Genomic DNA, 22,522 nt, shown 5'->3' with positions numbered 1-22,522 from the left:
AATAACAAATACTAGGCAGCGGATGTTGAGTAGCAAATGAATGTAAATAGTACTAATAAGTTATAAATGGATGAGAGCTTTTTCATTTTTGATCGTTAAAAATGTTTACAGCTTGAAATAATAAAATTAATTTACTTATGTTTGCATTCAATGGAAATGATATTATTTTAAGCTACTTTACGATCGTCTGTTGTAAAATGGATACTGGACTAGCAATGGTTTAACTTATTGGGGTCTATGATTTAATATGTAAAATATAGTATAATTAATGTACAGTTTTAAGCTTTCTTATTTTAGAATTTATTGAATTTTTGAATTATTAGTCAAACTTTGGTTTAATATACTCATAAATAAATTTTTTCCCAAATTTAATTTTCATTAGTTTTGAAATCAGAGTGTAATATTTTTGTGCGTGTGTGTAATTTTCAGGAACACTTAACCCATATGTTTTTATTCATAAACTCTTAATTGTTAAAGTACATTATTATATTTAATTGATATTTTATGTTCTAAAGAAGTCTTTTGAGCTATTTGAATAACATTTTTATTCTCATTATAAAACACAATGATTAATTTTTAGCCAGGGGATTACAAAACAATCTGGAAAAAAAGATTTTCCCAGGTCTTGCCTCTTTTCACATCTTTTTTCTAGAATGCATTGTCACCACAGGCATAATATCCTGAGTGCAGCAGTTAAGGTAAAAAAGAGAGAAGTGATTGACACAAACTAGTACAAGGGATTTGTAGAATAGCTTTACTTTTCATTTATGAATAAAGAAAACATTCAGGTTTATGATTAAATGAAGCAGAAGTGTGTATATCATCACTAGGTTTGTTATAAATCTTTATAGTGATTCAAGTGAAATTACTTGAGATGCATTTAATGATGAAACCACACCAAAATACAATATATTTATCAAGAGAGAAAGCTCTAGTAAATTTTGTGAGCTGATTAAATAGATGAGAACATTGATGGGTAACACTGTTGTATTCTTAGGGAAGCCAGCCCTGACATAATCCAGTGATGATACGAGGGCTTTCAAACTGAATCTATGAATCAGCATCATTCATTCACCTATTCAATCACTGCTCAGTGTAAGGTAGCCAGAGCTATAAAGAAGTAATGTGAGAAAAAGATAGCCAGAAGGACTGCATTACATGCCGGTGAAGTAGGTAGTTGCTAGTAACATCAGAACATGATTCATCTTGAAACACTCTTCACACAGTGTGTCACAAAAAGCTGGAAATCCATGAGTAGGGATTTATTTCTTTGACTAAAGACTTTGTCTTGTAAACAATTCAAACCACCCCATGAAAGGAAATAGAATAATCTTTCACTGAACGTTAGTGATAAGTTTATCAGATTCTTTTCAGGGATTATAAATTTTGATGGGGAAGGATGGATTTTGTTTTTCTTTAGGTTTTTGGTGAGATTAGATATATTTGTAAAAGACTTTAAGAATGTCCTCATTTTGCCCAAGATCCCATCTACATAGGTTAAAAGAAACATAGTAAAAAGGAACTTTCTTTCATGCTCATAGTCCAGGCCAAAAGCAATCTGTCAAAGGAATTCTGTAGTTGGTTGAGTTATTTATAGTCTAATAAAACTCAAACTTAATATATTCTGGCATATTCTGTTGGTCTGAATTTTCGTGAATAAATTTCATGATTTTTTTCCCCTGTGTTGAAACGCAAAATGGCCAGGCAGCAGATAGATGTTGACCCAGCTCTATTGACATAGGTTTATAGTACTCAAAAAAGGATGCATTTTCTGTCAAAAGTTTTAGAGTTATTAAAGTTATTTAGAGTTATTAATATAGTAGAGGTGGAAATCTAATCTACAGAAAGCACGTGTGACTAACCCCAAATCTGGCTTTTAATAGATGCTTTGTAATTATAATGCCTACATTTCTTTCTTTTTAAATTTGGGATCTTTTCAAACATTGTATTCATTTTATTATCATAACTTAATAAAGGAACACATTATTGTCATCATCCATTTTTACAGATGTAATAACCGAGTCTTAGGCTAGCTATGTGAAAGTCCAATCTTTGATGGAAGGGCAAGTGTCTGGTTGTATTCTATGATACATTTCCTTTCTCACTCAGCAACTCTTTCTCTATTCCACAATGTGAGAACCATGGGAATGCTTCCAAGTCTCCTTTAAGAAAGTATTTTCATGCTTTGCAGAATAAAGTTTCTAAAGCCTATTCTAGGACCAGGTAACCATCCTCAGACTCAGGATGTTTAAAACCATCCATGAGCTGTAACATCTGCACAGGCGGCTAGATTCCTTTTAGCCCTTCATTCTTACTGCAGTGAGCTGAACCAAAGTTGTCATTCTTGGGGAGTTTTGGAATGGTCAGTGCAATCCAAACCTGTGAGTTAACTGCTCTCTGCATGTTAAAAGGTAATTGAATAGAAACAAGTACAAGAGCAATTGGACGTGTGGGCTAGAGGCACTAAGCTGCAGCCTCAAAGAGGTCACACTGAAATGAATTTTTTAAAAGGACTATCAAATTGCATCTAAGATAGATGGGGAGCAAAAGCAATATTTAAATGAAATTGTTATGGATATAAGTCACTTTTCAGGCATTATAACTATTTCTAACATAAAATATGTTTTCACTTCATACATAAAACATTGTTATTATTCACATCTATGACACGTTAACATATTAAAACTTAAAACTTTAATGCATATATTAAAATTTTGTGTCATCATTAACACAGCAGATGAATTCTCTTTGAAAAAAATAATGAAAAAGATATATCAAGGGAGATAATTTTTACAATTAGAATTAAAAATATGTAACTTAAAGTGTGGTATGATAAAAATGTCTATCTCAAAGTTCTAACCCCCGCCCCGCTTCTTTTTTTTCCTTTTTTCTTTTTTCTTTTTTTTTGCGTATGGGAATCCTACTGCCATTTGTTTTCCTATTAAATGACATTTCAAATACTTTATTATAAACATAAATCACATCTCCTTTCAAGAAAGCAAACGACAAACTAAATTTGAGATCTGGCTTGCGTTTCCAAGCCTTACCCAATCCTAAATAGATGAACAATTGCTTTATAGATTGTATCTGAAGAATAAACAAAGAGAAACAGTAGATTACAAAAGACACGTCACTTGAAACTGACATCTGCCCTTTAATTCCCCAACATCATCCTAAACTCTGTCACTTCAGTTGACATTTGTTACACATCCTGATACAGGAGGTTCTGTAAAGCACAATCTTATCTGCAGTTGGTTAGAGGGGAAAAAAAAAAAATATATATATATATATATATATATATATGTATGTATACACACACACACACACACACACACACACACACACACACCGTGCTTCCCTGAAAATAAGACCTAGCTGGACTTTCAGCTCTAATGCGTCTTTTGGAGCAAAAATTAATATAAGACCCGGTCTTATTTTACTATAATATAAGACCGCGTCTTTAATATAATATAATATAATATAATATAATATAATATAATATAATATAATATAATACCTGGTCTATAATATAATATAATAATATAATACCCGGTCATAATATACTATAATGTAATATAATATAATGTAATGTAATGTAATGTAATATAATATAATATATAATATAAGATTGGGTCTTATATATATTTCTATATATAATATATATAATATAAGATTATATATTACATATTAATTATATAATATTATACATTATAATTAATGTATATTAATTATAATTTATATTAATATCATTAATACTATACATTAATATTGTATATTATATATTAATGTAATATATAATATATAATATTAATATATTATAATAGATTTTATATATATATATATTAATATATGTAATATAATATAAGATACATTATATATATATATAATATAAGATTGGGTCATATATATATTTCGTATATTTCTATATATAGAAACACGGTATATATTTTATATATAGATGTAAACTGCTTTGATTTACATATAGATACATTTCTATATATAAAAAATAGATACATTTCTATATATAGAAAATAGATGTATTTTCTTAGCCTTTTAAAATGCCAAAAACATGCTGATCCACCTAGATTTAGTGGTGGCTGCTGTTGAAGACACTTTCAATCAGTCCTATATGCCCAAATTAAATATCCTCTGTGAAATAGGAAATTTCCACCATTAATTTGACTTCTTTGAATTAAATCGTCATTAATGCTTTAACGCTAGCAAGACACTTGTTAGATGTATGCATATTACCTGAGATGAATAAACCATAAATATATTTATGGTTGTTATCATCAGTTATCACATTAATGGAGGAAAGGTCCTTTGAAATAGAAAGAGGAAGAATTACAATGGATTGAGACAATGAATTGAAGATAGTAGAGCCTAGATCTAGGCCTGTGCTAGTCAAAGTGTTGTCCACCGATTAACAGATTAATCATTATCAGCAGGATTTCGGGAGGTTGTTAAAAAGGCAAATTCTCAGGTACCACCCTCCCCCATAGGTCTCCTCCACCCCACACTAAATCTGAATGCTCTGGAATGGAGTCTGCTTTATACCAAGCTCTTAGGGTGATTCTAATGAGTGCTAATATTTGTAAAGCACTGATCCAAACTTGAGATTAGAGAGAGCCCCTAAAAGTCCTGAAAAGAAGGGATGGGCAGAGCTTGAATAGGCATTTCACACATCACTTATATTCATTTCACAGATTTATTTACATGGATCCATAATCTTAACTACATTTGCCTGAAAAAAAGGATGAAAATTAAATGGTCAGTATAAGTCTATACTATACACTCCTATTTTATTTGCATATATCATGATAGCATAAGTAGGTTTGAAACATTCCATCCTAGAACACACACTTAAATAGATTTTGAACAATATATAATTTCTAAAGCTTTGGAGTATTCTCTAGAGAAATTACAGTTTTAATGAATCATTATTATAGGAACATTGTGACAACATGGATGGATCTTGAGAGTATAATGCTAAGCGAAATAAGTCAGACAGAAAAAGCAGAGAACCCTATGATTTCACTGATATGTGGTATATAAACCAAAAACAAGACAAACAAATGAGAAACAAAAACTCATAGACACAGACAATAGTTTAGTGGTTACCAGAGGGTAAGGGGAGGTGGGGGGAGGGAGATGAGGGTAAGGGGGATCAAATATATGGTGATGGAAGGAGAACTGACTCTGGGTGGTGAACACACAATGGGATTTATAGATGATGTAATACAGAATTGTACACCTGAAATTATGTAATTTCATTAACAATTGTCACCCCAATAAATAAATTAGGAAACAAAAGAATCATTATTTATATAGCTATTTTTATATGTGAAGCCACTGCTAAATGTTGGAGGGTGAGTGGTGTATAAAACAATACACAACCAACCGAAAAAACTCTACATGTGTAATACTTATTTCACACATACGTGAATGACAATACCCTCATAAGAACATGGAATCAAAGAGTTTATAGGAACCTGTGAAGTAACCAAAAATCTTTTAGTTTGTAGATTATAATTGTGCTCACTAAAGTCATAAAGCCTTTTAAACATGTGCCATTGCTAAATACCTACGTATTCAATTGACCTATCTCACTCAAATGGAGAATACTGCAAATACCTCTGTTGACCCTCATTTTGTTAGATTTAGTTCACTGCTCAAGCCTGCTGAGAAATTGTCAGAGGCCAATTTTATCATCATATGAATTTACTGCTTTACTTGTTTTGTGAAATCGAGAAATTTTGTACATATGCCTTATTCATGTGCACATTTTTTACAGAATATCCTAGGGGCAAGACGATTTCAGAATTCAAAACTTTTCAAGTTTTAGAAAGAAAACATGGTACATATACGATGTAGATGTTTTTGCTATGATTCCATATGACTGTTACTGAAAAACCTTGTGTTCTGTAATATGGTGCACTAAAATTAATAGGACTTATGGGAAAAATAGGTTTGTGGCAGACCACCTAAATCCTGTAGAATTTTGTAGTCAGAACAATAACTACAAAAACAACAAAATAACTGTTCTAATAAAAATGTTGCACAGCTAATCTCTATTGGTATTTGCACTTAGCACCCCAACTCGTCAATCCTTTGCAACACGAAACCATGGAGCTCTTACTTTGTCTCTGATGATGTAAGTCCTGAAAGGTGCTTAATATTAATGGTGACCATTTTCATCCAAAAAACAAAAAAAAAGAAAATAAAACCCAACTTTCTCTCCTGGATTCAAGGCCCCAGTGATTTGATCTTAGCTGACCTCTTTACTGTTAGCTCACACTGTTCCTCTCAGAGAAACTTTCTTTATAGCACATCAATATTTACAACGACATTGGGATTTCATTTCCTAGTCCCATGTTTGTACTTTTCTCTTCATTGTTTTCTTTACCTAGAATTCCATTTCCCATTCCTCTCAGTATCCAATTTTTTACTGTCAATTAATTATGTATCTCAAGTCTCATTTCCTACTTTTGTGACAACCCCATTCTTTGCAACTCCTATGTTGCTGTAAAACTAATTTCTAATTATTTATTACATTCATATCATACTCAACATTTAAGTCCTGTTTTGCAAATATATATATATAATTATATAATACATATATATTCCCATCCTCATCTTCCATCTCCCCATCCTGAGTTAGCTCATGGCATTATAATGACAAAGAGTAACCTTTTAAATCAGTGTATCTATAACTTATTTCTATTGCTGTGTTCCCCGAAAACAAGACCGGGTCTTATATTAAGGTTTGCTTCAAAAGATGCATTACGTCTTATGTTCAGGGGATGTCATCCTGAAAAATCATGCTAGGGCTTATTTTCCAGTTAGGTCTTATTTTCGGGGAAACACAGTAGTCAGGGTTCTCCAGAAAATATAGATATAGATAAAGATATAGATATAGATGATATAGATATAGACAGAGAGAGAGAGAGAGAGAGAGAGAGAGAGAGAGAGAGAGAGAGAGAGAGAGAGAGAGAGATTTTTAGGAATCAGCAGACTGGAAATCCTTGAAAGAAGTTGATGTTTTGAGTTCAAAGGCTGGCTGGAGGCAGAATTTCTTCCTCTTAGGGGGATGTCAGTTTTTTCTCTTAAGGAGGCCTATAACTGATTGGATGAGACTCACTCGCATTGCAGAAGGTAATCTACTTTACTCAAAGTCTAATGATCTAAATGTTAATCACACTTAAAAAATACTTTTATAGTAACATATAGACTAGTGTTTGACCAACTATTGGACACCCACCATAATTTAGTCAAGTTGACACAAAAAATTAATCATTACATCATTTAACCATCCACTCTTTCGTGGTCATGGAGAGAGCATTTCCAGTTTGCCATTGCTGCAGTGAGTAAGCCTGCAAAAGTTATTACATACACTGTCATGTGCCTGACAGTCCCCTATGTTCCTTTATCTCTCCATCTTGATTTCTTCTTATTCCTATGGATCCTCCGGCCACCTTTCACTCCCTCCTGACAGTCACTATTATGATGATCTACACCTAATCCAGCCATTTTCTCCTTCGTATTTTAATCATTCCAGCTCCCATCCCCGGTCATGGAGCATCACTGACAACTTCAAAGTTCTATTTCTGGCCTTGTTGGAAGGAAGTAGGGGAAGGGCTTGTGGAACAGTATTTTAAAAGTCTATGATATTTATTTTATTGTGATATTTGTTTTATTGCAATGATCTGGAACCGAATCTACAACATTCCTGAGGTATGCATATAGTTATGCCCGTCTTTTAAATTTGAACAAATATATTTATTTCTAATGTTTATTATGTTTATTAATATGAAATTATATAGATGTTTAAGAGTTACATAGAGTATGTATTCTTTAGGTATTTGGCTTCCTTTGCTCAACATTATATTTATGACATTCATCCATATTATTCTGTGTAGCATTAATGTCTTTATTTTCAATGCTGTATAAGATATGTTACTGTATCATAATTGTCTTGGTCTGTTCAGGCTGCTATAGCAAAATACCAGAGACTGTGTAGCTTATAAACCACAGAAATGTATTTCTTACAGTTCTGGTGGATGGAAGTGCAAGATGAGACTCCCAGCATGGTCAAGCACGAGAATTCTGTTCCAGTCTCACATTCCTTGTATGCTCACATGACAGAAGGGGCTAGAGAGCTCTCTGGAGTACTCTTATAAGAACATGAATCTCTTTCATGAGGGCTTCACTCTCATGAGGTAATCACTTGTCAAACACTCCACCTCCTAACACCATCACATTGAGCATTAAGATTCCAACATGGCTAACAATTGTCACCCCAATATATTTAATAAAAAAAAAAGAAAAAAAAAAGATTCCAACATGGAAATTTGGGGCTGAGGGAGAACACAAGCATTCAGACCAAAGCAATAATTTTCTTATCCGTCAACTGTTGAAGGACATTTAGGCTGTTTAAATGTTTCATTCCTTCAAGAGTGCTGCTAGAACGTGCTTACATATGTCTGTTAGAGCACATATGCACGTACCTCTGCTGACTATAGGTGTGATCAAACAACAGGGTGAAAGTTTAAATAAATAAAAAAAATAGAGTAAAAGACATTATTGCCATTAACCTCCCTCAAAATACTCCCCCTCTCTTTGAACACACTCATCCCATCGTTCTTGCCACTTTCTGAAGCAGTTCTGGAAGTCCTCTTTCGTGAGTGTCTTTAGTTGCACTGTCATGGGTGACTTGATGTCCTGAATTGATCCAAAATGTTTATCTTTCATGGTGATTTTGACTTTGGGGAAGAGCCAGAAGTCGCACGGTGTCAGATCCAGTGAATAAAGTGAATGAGGACACACTAATATTTTTATTTGACAGAAATTGCTATATACCAGAAGTGATGTGTGACACAGAGTGTTGTCATGATGCAGGATGATTTACAGCACACTTTAAAACACACCTTCTCTCAACCATAGCTCACACCCGACTGACTGCACTGAATAAGTTGAAACTTGTCACACACTGTTACTAAGGTTCGTTGCGCTGCTTCCTGTATTGAAGATCCCTGCCTTTCTCTTGGATGGCACTCCACTGCAGCATTCACTCTGTTTTGATCACAAAGAAAGGGTCCATGTCACACATCGCTTCTGGTACAGCATTTCTGTCAAATAAAAACATTACGGTGTGTCCTCATCCACCTTATTCACTGAATCTGGCACCGTGTGACTTCTGGCTCTTCCACAAAGTCAAAATGACAGTGAAAGGTAAACGTTTTTAATTGATTCAGGACATCAAGGCAGCCATGACAGTGCAACTAAAGACACTCACGAAAGAGGACTTCCAGAACTGTTTCAAGAAAGTGGCAAGAATGATGGGGTGTGTTTGAAGCAAGGGGGAGCATTTTAAGGGGGATTAATGGCAATGTGTCTTTTACTGTAATATTTTTTAAAATTTGTTTAACTTAAACATTCAATGGATGTTCTGATCACACCCTGTATTTAGGAGTGGAATTGCTGGATCATAGGGTATGCATATTTTCAATTTTAATAAATACTATCAACAAATGATTCCAATGTGATTGTAAAAATTTTCACTTCCATCAACAGTGTATTATCTGTCATTTTAACATTAGTCACTCTGTGTTGTGGTGCTTTACTGTGTATATGTGCATTATATTCTACTGATGACTGACGAAGTTGGTCATCACCGTTTGTACTTTCTCTATTGAACATTCATTTTAAAAAACATTGTTTTATTATCCACTTCTCCTGTCTTTGGTATGTGTTCTTTTTCTATCGATTGCTTGAGAAGGAAGATTGGATCATTTATTTTTAAACTTTCTTCTTTTTTGAAATATGAATTTAAGGTTATAAATTTCCTTCAAAGCATTGTTAGCTGTATTCCCCAAGGTTTTATACTTTATATTTTATTTGTCATTTGCTTAAAATGTTTTCCAATTTATATATATTTTTTAAAATCCATGCATTACTTAGAAATACATTGCTTAATTTCCAAGCAGTTGGGGGGAATTTCTAGTTTTCTCTTTCTTATTGATTTCTAACTTAATTTTACTGTGGTCAAAGAATGTACTTTGAATGTCCTTAAAACCTTTGAAATTTGTTGAGGTTTGCTTGATGATCCAATATGTGGTCAATTTTGGTAAACATTCCTTGTATACTCTGTTGTCCTTGGGTGAAGTGTTCTGATGTCAATTACATCAGTTAGTTAATTGTGTATGTGAAGGACATACTCTAAGATGGCCTGCAATTATCCTTGCCTCTGGATAATCATATCCTTATGTAATTCCCTCCCCTCATGGTTGGTGGGTCCTGTGAATTGTTCCTAGCCAAAAGAATACGATTATGGTGTATAAGATTTACCACAGGTCTTGCTAGATTTCCCTTGTTAGTTTTGATAAAACAAGCACTATGAAGGGGACCCCATGTGACTTAGGCTAACAACCAGCTATAAAATGATGATGAGCTCTAGTCAACAGGTGATAAGAAATTGGGGTACTTGTTACAACTGGCTGCAAGAAATAAAACTGTATGAAGAAATGTGTGATCTTGGAAGCATATCCTTTCCCGTTCAAGCCTTGAGATGAGACTGCAGCTCTCAGCAACACCTTGATTGCAGCTTTCACATGAGACTCAGGCAGACAGAACCCAGTAAAGCTGTGGCAGGACTCTTGACCTACAAACACTTTGAAATAATAAATTGTATACTTTATGTCTAAATTTGTTGTGACTTGTTATGCCACAACAGATAAGTAATACAGTGTTGTGACAACTTCCATATCTGTACTCAATTTTTATATCCTTATTGTATTAGCTATGGAGAAAGATACGTAAAATGACCTTGCTTTTTGTGGGTTTTTCTTTCTCCTCTTACTTCCATAACTTTTATTTTGCTTTATAACTTAGTTCTATAAGTTTTATTTTGCTTTATAAATTTTGAAGTTATATTTTCGATTGCACTAAAATTTAGAATGCTTATATCTTCCTGGTTAATTTACTTCTCTATTATAAAATATCCTTCTGTATGTCTATTAATATTTATTGCTCTGACAGCTGTTAAAACTTTTTTGTTTTTCATTAATCATCCAATATTAAGCTTATTTATGATTCTTTTTTTATTTATCTACTTATACTTTGCATAGCACATTAAATTTGTGGGTTGATATTTTCTGTCAATTTTGGAATATTTTTGTCTATTTTCTGTTCAAGTATTGCTTCTGTCCCATTGGCTCTTTTCTCCTTAAGATACCCTACTGGCATGCATGTTATCTGTCATTTCTCACGTACCTCTAATTCTCTTCTATGAATTTTTACATTTTTTTCTAATTCAGATGGATATTTTCTATTCACCTGTGTTTGAGTTCACTACTACTAGTGTTTTTCAATTTATGCAATTGGTTGTTAAAACTCACATAATGAATTGTTAATTTCAACTATTCAACATATATTTTTTGAGTAGCTAGTCTGTGCTAGCATTGCTTTATGCCCCAAAAGTGTATCAGTAAAAAACAAAATCAAAAAACCATGACAAATACTTGTAACTTCACACAGTTTGACTTTAGTGTAGAAAGAAACAGAAAGAAAAAAAAATCAATCAATTAATAAGTATATGTTAGAATGTGAATGTGCTATAGAGAAAATTAGTACAAAGGTTGGTAGCAGTAAGGAGTATTGCAATTTCCAATAAGGTGGAATGTGAAGAGTTCACTAAAAAGTGGCATTTGGTGCAAGACTTAATAGAATCAAAGGACATAAGCCATACAAATTTTTTAGAGAAATGGACTGTTCCTGACAAATTCAAGGAACAGCAAGGATGCCATGTTTGTGGATCAAAACCAGGGATTGAGTCATGACATTAATGCTTAAGAAGTTTTCTTAGCAGGGAATTGAAGCCCTCTGGAGTGGGGACTGGGAGCATGGCAGGCATTAAATTGATTGGCTAACTCTTCCACATACACTCCATTCCGTTCTCTTGCTCTTTTTGTATGTGTCTATAATTTTATCTTGTGGAACTAATCAATTCAGGGATCTGTACAATTTTTCTTGTTGTCCTCAGGAATCTGTACAAACTTTCTTGTTGTTTTCACAACAAGAAATGTTGTTTTGGAATATTTATAAATGGAGAAAAATAAGATTCTGAATTATGAATAGAAATCTTAGAAATCTAAGTCTGGAAAATCCTGAGGGTGGATTTCATGGCTATATATTGTTCTTGTTAGCATAACCTCTGCATTTAGGATCTACATAAAGATTGTGCAGCTAATTTAAAGGCTTGTTTGTGCCTACTTGGGGCAGTCTTTCCCAGGCTGATTTATAGGTTTTTCCCAAGAATTCATTTTTTTGTTTACCTCCATTTTTTCAATAATAGAAGCTCTGGCTGTACCTAGACATAAACTCTTTTGTTATATTTTCTTCACTGAGTTATTACTTCTTTGTTGATTTTTCTATACCTCCAAAGGTATTTAATAACACATTATATTTTAATATATGCTAGTCGTACATTAGGAAAAGACAACTTTTGACCACCATGATAAACTGAAAATTCTCTTAACTTTCCTGATAGACTTTGAATTTGACAATATGTTTTTATTTAAAGAAAAAATATTCTTCTGATCATTTGTCATAGAAGAAAAAATGCTCCCACGTTATTTTTTTCTTTTCAATAATTAAGTTTTCAATCCAGAGAAGTTCTTCAAAGATGTATTTTAAAAAATCATTCCTTAATTTAAAGCTGCCTACTAGTATTTATTATCTATACCCAATTCCTACAGGTAACATACTTCCAATCCCATGGATTTCTGATAACATCAAATGTGTATATATATATATATATATATATATGTATATATATATATAATATAATATATAATATATATTATATTATATATTATATATTATATATTATATTATATATTATATATTTCATTATATATTACACATTACATATTACATATTATATTATATATATATTACATATTACATATTACATATTACATATTACATATTATATTATATATATTATATTATATTATATATTATATTACATATTATATATTATGTTATATGTATTATATATTATATATAATATATATTTATATTAATAATATATATACACATATATACTATATATAATATATGTATATACATATGTATACACATATACATATATACATATATGTATATGTGTATATATATATATATGTATATATATACATATACTATATATAATATGTAATATATAATATATAATATATATGTATATATGTATATGTGTATACATATGTATATATATGTGTATATATATGTGTATATATGTATATGTATATATGTATATATGTATATGTATATGTATATATGTGTATGTATATGTATATATACATATGTATATATGTGTATATGTATATACATGTATATGTATATACATATATACAATATACATATAATATACATATAATATATAATATAATATATAATATATAATATATAATACACAATATACAATATATAATATACAATATATAATATATAATATACATAATGTATATAATATATAAATATATATAATATATTATAATATATATTTATATATGTTTATATTATATATTTATATTATATACTATATATTATATATTATATATTATATATGTTATATATAATATATATTTTTATATAATAAAAAATAAGTTGCATATATATATGCAACTTATTTTTTATGAAGGTATGGTTGACATATAATACCATATTAGTTTCAGGTGTAACAAGTGATTACATATTTATATACCTTATGATGTGGTCATCACAATAAACCTAGTAACTATCTGTCACCGTATAAAATCATTGCAATATTACTGACTACTATTGAGTGTGCTGTATATTACATCACTGTGACTTATTTATTTTATAACTGCAAGTTATAAAATAAAATTTCATAGATTTATTCTATGAATCTGTGAATCTGCTTCTGTTTTCTTTTGTGTGTTTGTTTTATTTTTTTAGATTCCACATGTAAGTGAAATCATATGGTATTTGCTTTTGTCTGATTTATTTCACTTAGGATAGTATACTCTAGGCACATTCATGCTGTCACAAATGGAAAGATTTCATTTGATTTTATTGTGGAGTAATAGTCCATTGTGTTTGTGTTTGTGTGTGTGTGTGTGTGTGTGTGTGTGTGTGTGTGTGACAGGTCTTCTTTGTCTATTCATCTATTGATAGACACCTGAGTTATTTCCACATTTTGGCTATTGTAAATACTGTTGCAATGAATATAGGGGTGCATATATCTTTTTGAATTAGTGTTTTCATTTTATTTGGATAAATACTCAGAAATGCAATTGCTGGGTTATACAATAGTTCTGCTTTTAATTATTTGAAGAAACTCCATAGTGGGTGCACTTATTTATAATCCTACCAACAGTGTATGACAGTTACTTTTTCTCCACACCCTCCTAACACTTGTTTGTTGACTTTTGATAATAGCCATTTTGACAGATGTGAGGTGATATCTCATTATGGTTTTGATTTTCATTTTCCTGATGATTAGTCATTTTTAGCATCTTTTCATATGTCTGTTGCCCAACTGTGTGTCTTCTTTGAAAAAATTTCTGCTTATATCCTCTGCTCATTTTAAAATCAGATTGCCTTTTCGATGTTGAGTTGTATGAGCTTTATACATTTTGGATATAAACCCCTTTTCACATATATCATTTACAAATATATTCTCCCATTCCATAGGTTGTCTTCATGTTTCATTCACTCACAAAAGCTTTTTAGTTTGCTGTGGTCCCATTTGTTTATTTTTTTATTTTTGTTTTTGTTTCCCTTGCTCTCTGGGACACATATCTAAAAAAACTATTGCAAAGATTGATGTCAAAGAGTTTACTGCCTACTATTTCTTCTAAGAGTTTTATGGTTTCAGGTATCACGTTTAAGTCTTTAATTCATTTTGAGTTTACTCTTATAGGTGGTGCAAAAAAAGTGTCCCAGTTTCATATTTTCACATATATTTGTCCAGCTTTCCCAATATCATTTATTGAAGAGACTGTCATTTCCCCATTGCATATTCTTGCGTCCTTTGTCATAAATTAATCAACCATATAATCATGGGTTTTATTTCTGAGATTTCTATTCTGTTGCATTGATTTATGTGTCTGTTTTTATGCCAGTACCACACTGTTTTGATTATTACAGATTTGTAATATAGCTTGAGATCAGGGAGCATGGTGACTCCAATTTCATTATAAAATATTTTGGTGTTGATCTCTTTGGATTCATCTTGTTTGTGAATCACTGTGCTTCTTGGACCTGGATGTCTCTTTCTTTCCCCAGGTTAGAAATGTGATAGGCAATATTTTATCAAAATCAGTTTTCTGCTAATTGATCCCTCTCCTCTTCTTCTGGGACCTCTATAATGTGAATGTTATTATTCTCAGTGTTTTTCCAGAGTTCCCTAAAACTATCCTTGTTTTTTCTTTTAATTCTTCTTTCTTTGGGTGTTTTCCACTATTCTGTTTTCAAGGTCATTAATCCATTTTTCTTTATCATCTAATGTATTTTAAATTTCTTCTTGTGGTGCACTCGCACATGCGTGCCCGTGAAGGTTTATTTCAGTTACTGTATTCCTCTGCTCTAACTGGTTCTTTTGTATATTTTCTAACTCTTCATTAAAATTCTCTCTGCATTCCTCTATTCTTCTTCCTAGTTCAATGAACAGTCTTAGGACGATTACTTTCAATTCTTTGTCAGGCATATTACAAATTACTTATCGCTGTTTCTATTTGACTTTCTGCCTGGAAATTTTTCTTTTTCTTTCATTTGGAACATAGTTACTTATACCTTCATTTTGTCAGACTTTCTGTGTTTGTTTCTATGAATTTGAGAAAACAGCTAGCTCTCCTGATCTTGAAGGAGTGACCTTGTGTAGGAGCACACTGCATGTGCTGGGGGCTTGGGCAAACTGGCTGGAGACAGACCACGTGCACATGGTGCCAGGTCTGGAGTGGGCATGGGCCCAGGTTTCCCAGGGTACAGAGCTCTGGGGTGCTCTGGAGGGCTAGCTGGCCCACAATGGAGTGTGTGCTGGCCTATGTGGCCTAGGGTGTGCCGTGGCAGCCTTGCAGGCTGACCAGCATGCTTGCACTGAAAGCTGCCACCTGCTCAGATCTGGTGGAGGTGGAAAGTTACAGAAATGCTCACCAGCATCTCTGATCCTGGAGACGTCCTGCAGATCCCCACCCATTTGGCAGGCAGTTTGGAATCAGTAAATAGATTTCTTTCATGTATAGTTTCAGTGCCTTTTAAATTGCTGTTTTATCTCCATGCCCCAGGGCAGGCAAGTCTGCACATAAGCCTTTCAATGATATCCCTCCCTACTGCAGGTTGTCTCACTTGGGAAGGGTTCCTGTGGTTACTCCAGCTCCTTCTCTTTTACCCTTCTTATGTGGTCCCTTTCTTGTTTGTTGTGCAGAAGCTGTTCAAGCAGCCCTCAGTTGTTTTGCAGGAAGAATTGCTCTATAAGTAGGCATATACAGAGGGTGCCAAAAAAATGTATACGCGTTTTAAGAAAGGAAAAAAACTATTAAAATTGTAATACTCAGTATATTCTGATAACAAAAGATGAATACCAGTCACATTTGACTTATGTAATTACAAGAGGTGCTCAAAGTTGTTACCATCAGTGTCCAGATACTTCTAATTACAGCAAACTACTGCTTGAGCAACGTTGACCAAAGTGTCCACTTGTACACATTTTTTTTGGCACCCCCAGTATTTTGTGTGTCTGTGGGAGGAGGTGTGTTTAGGGTCTTCCTATACCACCATTGTGAACATGCCTCACATCTGTTTATCTATATTATAATGAACAAATTTAATCTAAGTCATCATCTAAGCATCTTTCTTGTCTCTTCCCATTTCTCTAATTTCAGTGCTATTCCTTTTGTTCAGGTATTCCATGATTAATTTCTTACATTAAGAGAGGGCCCCATTCTTAATTAACCCTTGAGTTGTTTTCTCTGTGGTATACCCAATCTCAAGGGTATAACATTCTTCAGTGTAACCTGAAATGCTCAAAATATTATCTTCCAGTGCATTAACATGATCTTAAGAATTTATCCTCTGCCTTTATTTCTCTCCTTATTCCTCAACAATGAATTATTTAATTTACCGAAAGGAATTATGTTATCTGTTTTTTCTGGCTAACACTCTGGCAAATGTATACTCCTCATTCAAAATTCAGATTAAATACTACTTTCTGTCACTACCCTCAGACAATTGTAATCTTTTTCCCCCTCTGTGTTCTTACAACATTTTGCACATATCATACCAAATCTTAAAGGTTTTTTGTTTTGTTTATTTTTTGGTTTAACATTTCTTTTTCTCCCTCTAGATTTTCACATTCTTGAGGGAAAGACCTTTGTCTTATTCTTTGTGCCACCAGTAAAAATATACTACCTGAAACACTGGACAAAAAAGTAAATACTTTTAATGTATAAAATAAATAATCTGATGCTTCTGGGTCAGTATAAATCCATCACCACTTCAGAAAAAATGTCCAGGGCATATCCTTCAGACAATGGAAAACAAATTTATTTTTCCTTATAGAGGAAAAATAAAACATTTTGGAGAATATTAAATATCTTGTTCCATTGGGGTATTTATGAGGTTTCTGAACTGACTTGAAATTCCTCCCTCAGTATAAATCCTAGCTACAAGTCAAGTATGCTTAGGGTACTGATACTAGAAAGAAAGAAAAAAAAAAAGGAAAGCAAACATTATGTTTTAGTCTAAGAATTTGAGTGCTGTTTTAAACCCACCAAATACAATCAGATTTATATTTATTTTTACAGAAATGTTTGCTCAGCTAATGCATTCCTAATCAAATAATGGGTGTTCCATGATGGAAATTTCAAATAAAGTTTTTAAAGCTGTCAAAAAGTAAATAAGCTAACGAATTATATTTCTTTGTTTCCCAGTGGATCTCATAAATGCTTGGAGAGGAATATGGTGTACTTAGAAATAGGTCAGATAAACACTCAAATGCAATTATAGTCAATGCTTTCTCCTCCATCCCTCACCACCAACCAATGATTTAACACTATCTTCTGAGATATATCCATTTTTTTAAATGACAAATATCTCAAAGATCTGTTAAATTTTTTTCATTATTTCTTTTTTGACAAGCTCCACACCACTTCAAAAAATCTATAATTTAATTAAGCAATATAACTTATTTTTATAAAAAATAAAGAGCATTTTACATTTCCTCACTAAGTTTGTGCTTATGATTAGCCACATGCCTTTTAACTGTATTAGTGTTAATAAAAGTTCATGAAATTTTTACATACATTGCACAGTGCACAAGTGAACGATGCAGATTGTTTTGAAATTGATTTTGAGTTCCTTTGTTGAACCTTCCAAAAGTCTTTGGCATGCTGCATTTGGTCTGTAGTGTTTTTCTTTTTTCTTTTATTTTTAACCCCCACTCCCACCCTAATGTTAAATGTCGATAGGGATTTTCTAACTTAACATAAGCTTTTCTACTTTAAGTCTTATGACATAAGAATTACAGTAAACTTATTAAAGCAGTGCTCTTGAGATTCAAATTTAGACACTGTAGACAACAGTCTATTGCCAATGAAATATTTATGAAAAAAACATGAGTTTATTTTCAGTTTTGTGATTCATAAGATAGTAATTAAGCCAAGTTTTATGACACATCATTTTGAAAGATTTGGTTAAACTAGATTTGGAAGCATTGAAATAAATGGCAAAAGTTCAGATTGTCTGTGTTTACTCTTGTTTGAAATATCTATCAATGGGAAGAATGAGAGCAATGGTACTACAGTTCAGTTTTTGTAAAGTTGAGGGTCTACTTTATATGAAAAGAATTTGTTTCACATGTTGTGAGACAATTTGAGAAAAATTAGATTGCTACCCTCTGAGCTCATGAAACATTAGTACAATTGGCCATAGAAAGAAATAGTCAATAGGGAGTAGCTTATTATTCAGACCCTAGAATGCCGAAGCAGCCTCTAAGGATTCATTTTTCTCTCTTTTTTGTATCATGCTATCCAAGACAGAAACATCTACACAATTCATAAGAAACATCTGAGTTCTAAAATAAAAAAAACATATACATAACACATTGTAAAGAAAAAATTCATCTATCCTTAAACTTAATCATGTTCATTTGCATTTCCAAAAGCTTAAGAGAAAATGTGTTTCTTGGAAAAATCACAACTGACCTGACTCGGTAAACGTATTTTTAAAGAGCATTAACAAGAGCAGCAATAGTACCTATCCTCATATATGTGCCTTCCATGTTCCACTTCCTAAGATTTATATAAACTTTGTTTAGTTTATTTCATCCTCACAAGAAATCTGAATGACCTCATTTTACAGGTAAGAGAATTGAGGTCTGGAGTTTGAAATCTATCCAAGGCCACATCTCTGGAAACTGGAAGAGGTGAAATGTAAACTGAGGTCCAAAGCCTCAGTTTAATATTCTTGGAGAGAGCGAGATATATTCTTTAATATTCTTGGAGAGAGAGAGAGAGAGAGAGAGAGAGAGAGAGAGAGAGAGAGAGAACCTCTCCTATACGGGAAAATACAGGAGCCCACAGAATTGAAATGGACAGAAACTGCAGCATCTGGGAACTGGTCAGCTACTTAGCACTAGCACATTATAAAATCTTTCTCTTCAGGACAGGCTGTTTTCTTGGCTGGATGACACTGACCCTGGACAGCGCCACTGCTACAGTAAACCATAGCTGCTGCTGCTCCCTTGTGTCCCTGTGACAGGTTCTCAGCTCTCGCTCCACCTTTAGTCACAGGCCTTGGATTCAGTTGCCTAAGTCTTCACCACATGGTTTTGTCATGGCTAGCAAAAGTTGGGAGAGGGAAGATCTGCCTGACATTGGGCTGCAACCCATCAGGTTCCACTAATAATAGACACAGATGAGAATTCCTGAAAATAGGAAAGCTTAAAGTCTGGTCTCTACAACCATATGATCTTGTTCCCCATCACCACTTCACTGTATTTTAAAGTAACATCTTCTTAATCGGTTCCTCTTCTTATGCTTTCATTCCATCTCTCCATTCACAACAGAGTCGCCAAGGTAATCCTTTTTAAAACATGTCAGATTATGTTACCTCATTGTTCAAACCTTCAGAGAGTTTCATCTTACTCAAGAGTAAAACCTTGAATACAGTATTCAGATATGTGGGCAGGATTAAGGGAGCAAATAAGGAAGGACGGTGAGGTACTCAGGGCCTCACAACATTAGGGAGCTTTCACCACTCCCAGACTTAAATGTGCACCTCCGTACCTCTGGCACCCCAAGTTGCATGGAGTGGTGTGGAGGTGGGCCCAAATGGATATTGCACACACACAGTGGGTTTGTGTCATTGCTAAAAATCTTCAAGCTTAAAAGTCCCCAAATTTATATGCTAGTAAACCTGCCCAATCTTTGTCCCATAACAAAGACATTCTCTTTCTTATGTGGGATTTCAAGCAAACCTAATCTCTGCTTCAGAGGGAGATACCATCTGTACCTCTTGTTTCTTGAAACAAAGGCTCTCTAAGACAAGCAGAAAAATACAGACTCAGCCTCATGTGATGGATACATGTCAATATTTTAAAACATTCCTTATGTGTTTTAGGATTTTTAGGATGCTCAAAGTATTTCATAATAATATATCAAAATAACATGAACTCTTTACATAGTTGGCCCTGGGTACTACATATGTTCATTAGACGAAGCTTAAGTTGTGCTGTTTAAATCATCTATTTTCTTAATAATTATTTTCTATAGATATCTTTGATACTGAGAGCAGTATATTAAAATACCTCACCATTATTTTGGATTTTTAACTTTATCCTTGTATTTCTTTAAATTTGGGATATATATATATATATATATATATATATATATATATACACACACACATGCTTTTTGGCACTTAATTTTTTCTATTTTTTCTAATGAACTGTTATATAAGTTATTTGTGATTCTTTTGATTCATAATAATTCTTTTTGTCTAAAATATTATTTTGTTATACTGTAATTATTGCTGTATACCTGATTTCTTCTGTGAGAATATTGGTTAGGCTCCTGGCTACAAATAGATGGTCTGCTACAATAATTGAGGAGACTTTAATAGACTACTTCCAAAACAAAACAAAACAGAAATAGACCCACAGATATAAAGATATAGAGAACAAGCTGATGGTTGCCAAAGGGGAGGGTGGTGGTGGTATGGGAATACATTTAAAAAAAAAAGAAAAATATAAATATAAAAAACAGTTTTAACTTGTGAGCCACAAAATCTAAAAACAAGAAACAAACAAGCCAAAAACAAAAACAAAAACAAAAACAAAAAAAGAAAAAAAACAGGTGGCAAAAATAGAGACTATTTACAAAGTTATGGACAAGATTTGAGGAAACAAATAATTTGTCCAGTACCCCCAGGTATTTTAGTTCTAACTGTTCTCAGCTCTTCCCTTATCCATACTAATAGTTATTTTTTTTTAAAGTGGAATTGATACGGTACAGTGAATTCATTAAAAAGCATTACATTTCTCATGTAACTGCCCTTTCATTTCACTCCATCAGATTTCTCTTTCTCATCTCCAATTTAAGTTTTGTAACAGCTGGTAGATAATCCAGCCACTTTCAGGTACTAAAGCAGTCATTGTCAACCTTAAAATGCCTACTTGGAATACAATCTGAACTTTAATCTCTCATCCAGTTGAAAATTTCTAATACTCTTCAAATCAGACCTGTGATTTCCTCTAACTCAGTGAAAATAAATGAGAGGGCTCTATTCTTTCACACTTTCTCCATTTATTCATTCCACTTTTCCTCCATTCACTGAGGTGTTATGAGCTCTTCCAAGATCAAGAATGTTAGAGGAGAAGGCAAAAAATGTTTTACCAGCCCATGTTCATAATATAGTATTTGTGTCCTATATGTGGCAAATGTTCACATGCTGGCTTTTTTATGGTAGAGGTTTTGTGTTTTTTGGGTTTTTTTTGCAACTTTTCCACAAACCCTCCCCATATTCTTGAAGAGATCATGGAATTCCCTAAAAGATACACTCTATGGCTGCCCTCCCATATTCCATCTGAGGTCCTGACCTCATGGCATACCCCACATGTATTAGTTTGGTTATTGCTGTGTAACAAATTACCACTGACTTAGCAGCTTAAAACAATACGCATTTCTTATCTCACAGTTTTGTAGGTCAGAAATCCAGGTGTAATCACCTGGATTAGCTGTTGAAATCAAGGCATTGGCTAGTCGGAGGCCTTTCTTGGAAGCTCTCGGGAAGAATCCGCTCCTAAGCTCTTTAAGGCTCTTGGCAGAATTCAGTTCCTGGTAGTCATAGCATTGAGCTCCCCATTTCCTTGCTTTCTGTCAGCCAGAGGCTGCTGTCTCCTTCTGAAGGTGTCACTTTAGTTCTTGCATTCAACTCTGTCCTTTAAAGTCACCAATGGTGTCACGCGGGGGACCCTGCTCGCTGCGCCATTTGTCGTGCA

This window comes from Rhinolophus hipposideros (assembly GCF_964194185.1).
Source record: "Rhinolophus hipposideros genome assembly, chromosome: 8".
Classification (NCBI taxonomy): Eukaryota; Metazoa; Chordata; class Mammalia; order Chiroptera; family Rhinolophidae; genus Rhinolophus; species Rhinolophus hipposideros.
The sequence above is the reverse complement of the archived record's forward strand: the minus strand, read 5'-3'. Positions refer to the sequence as shown.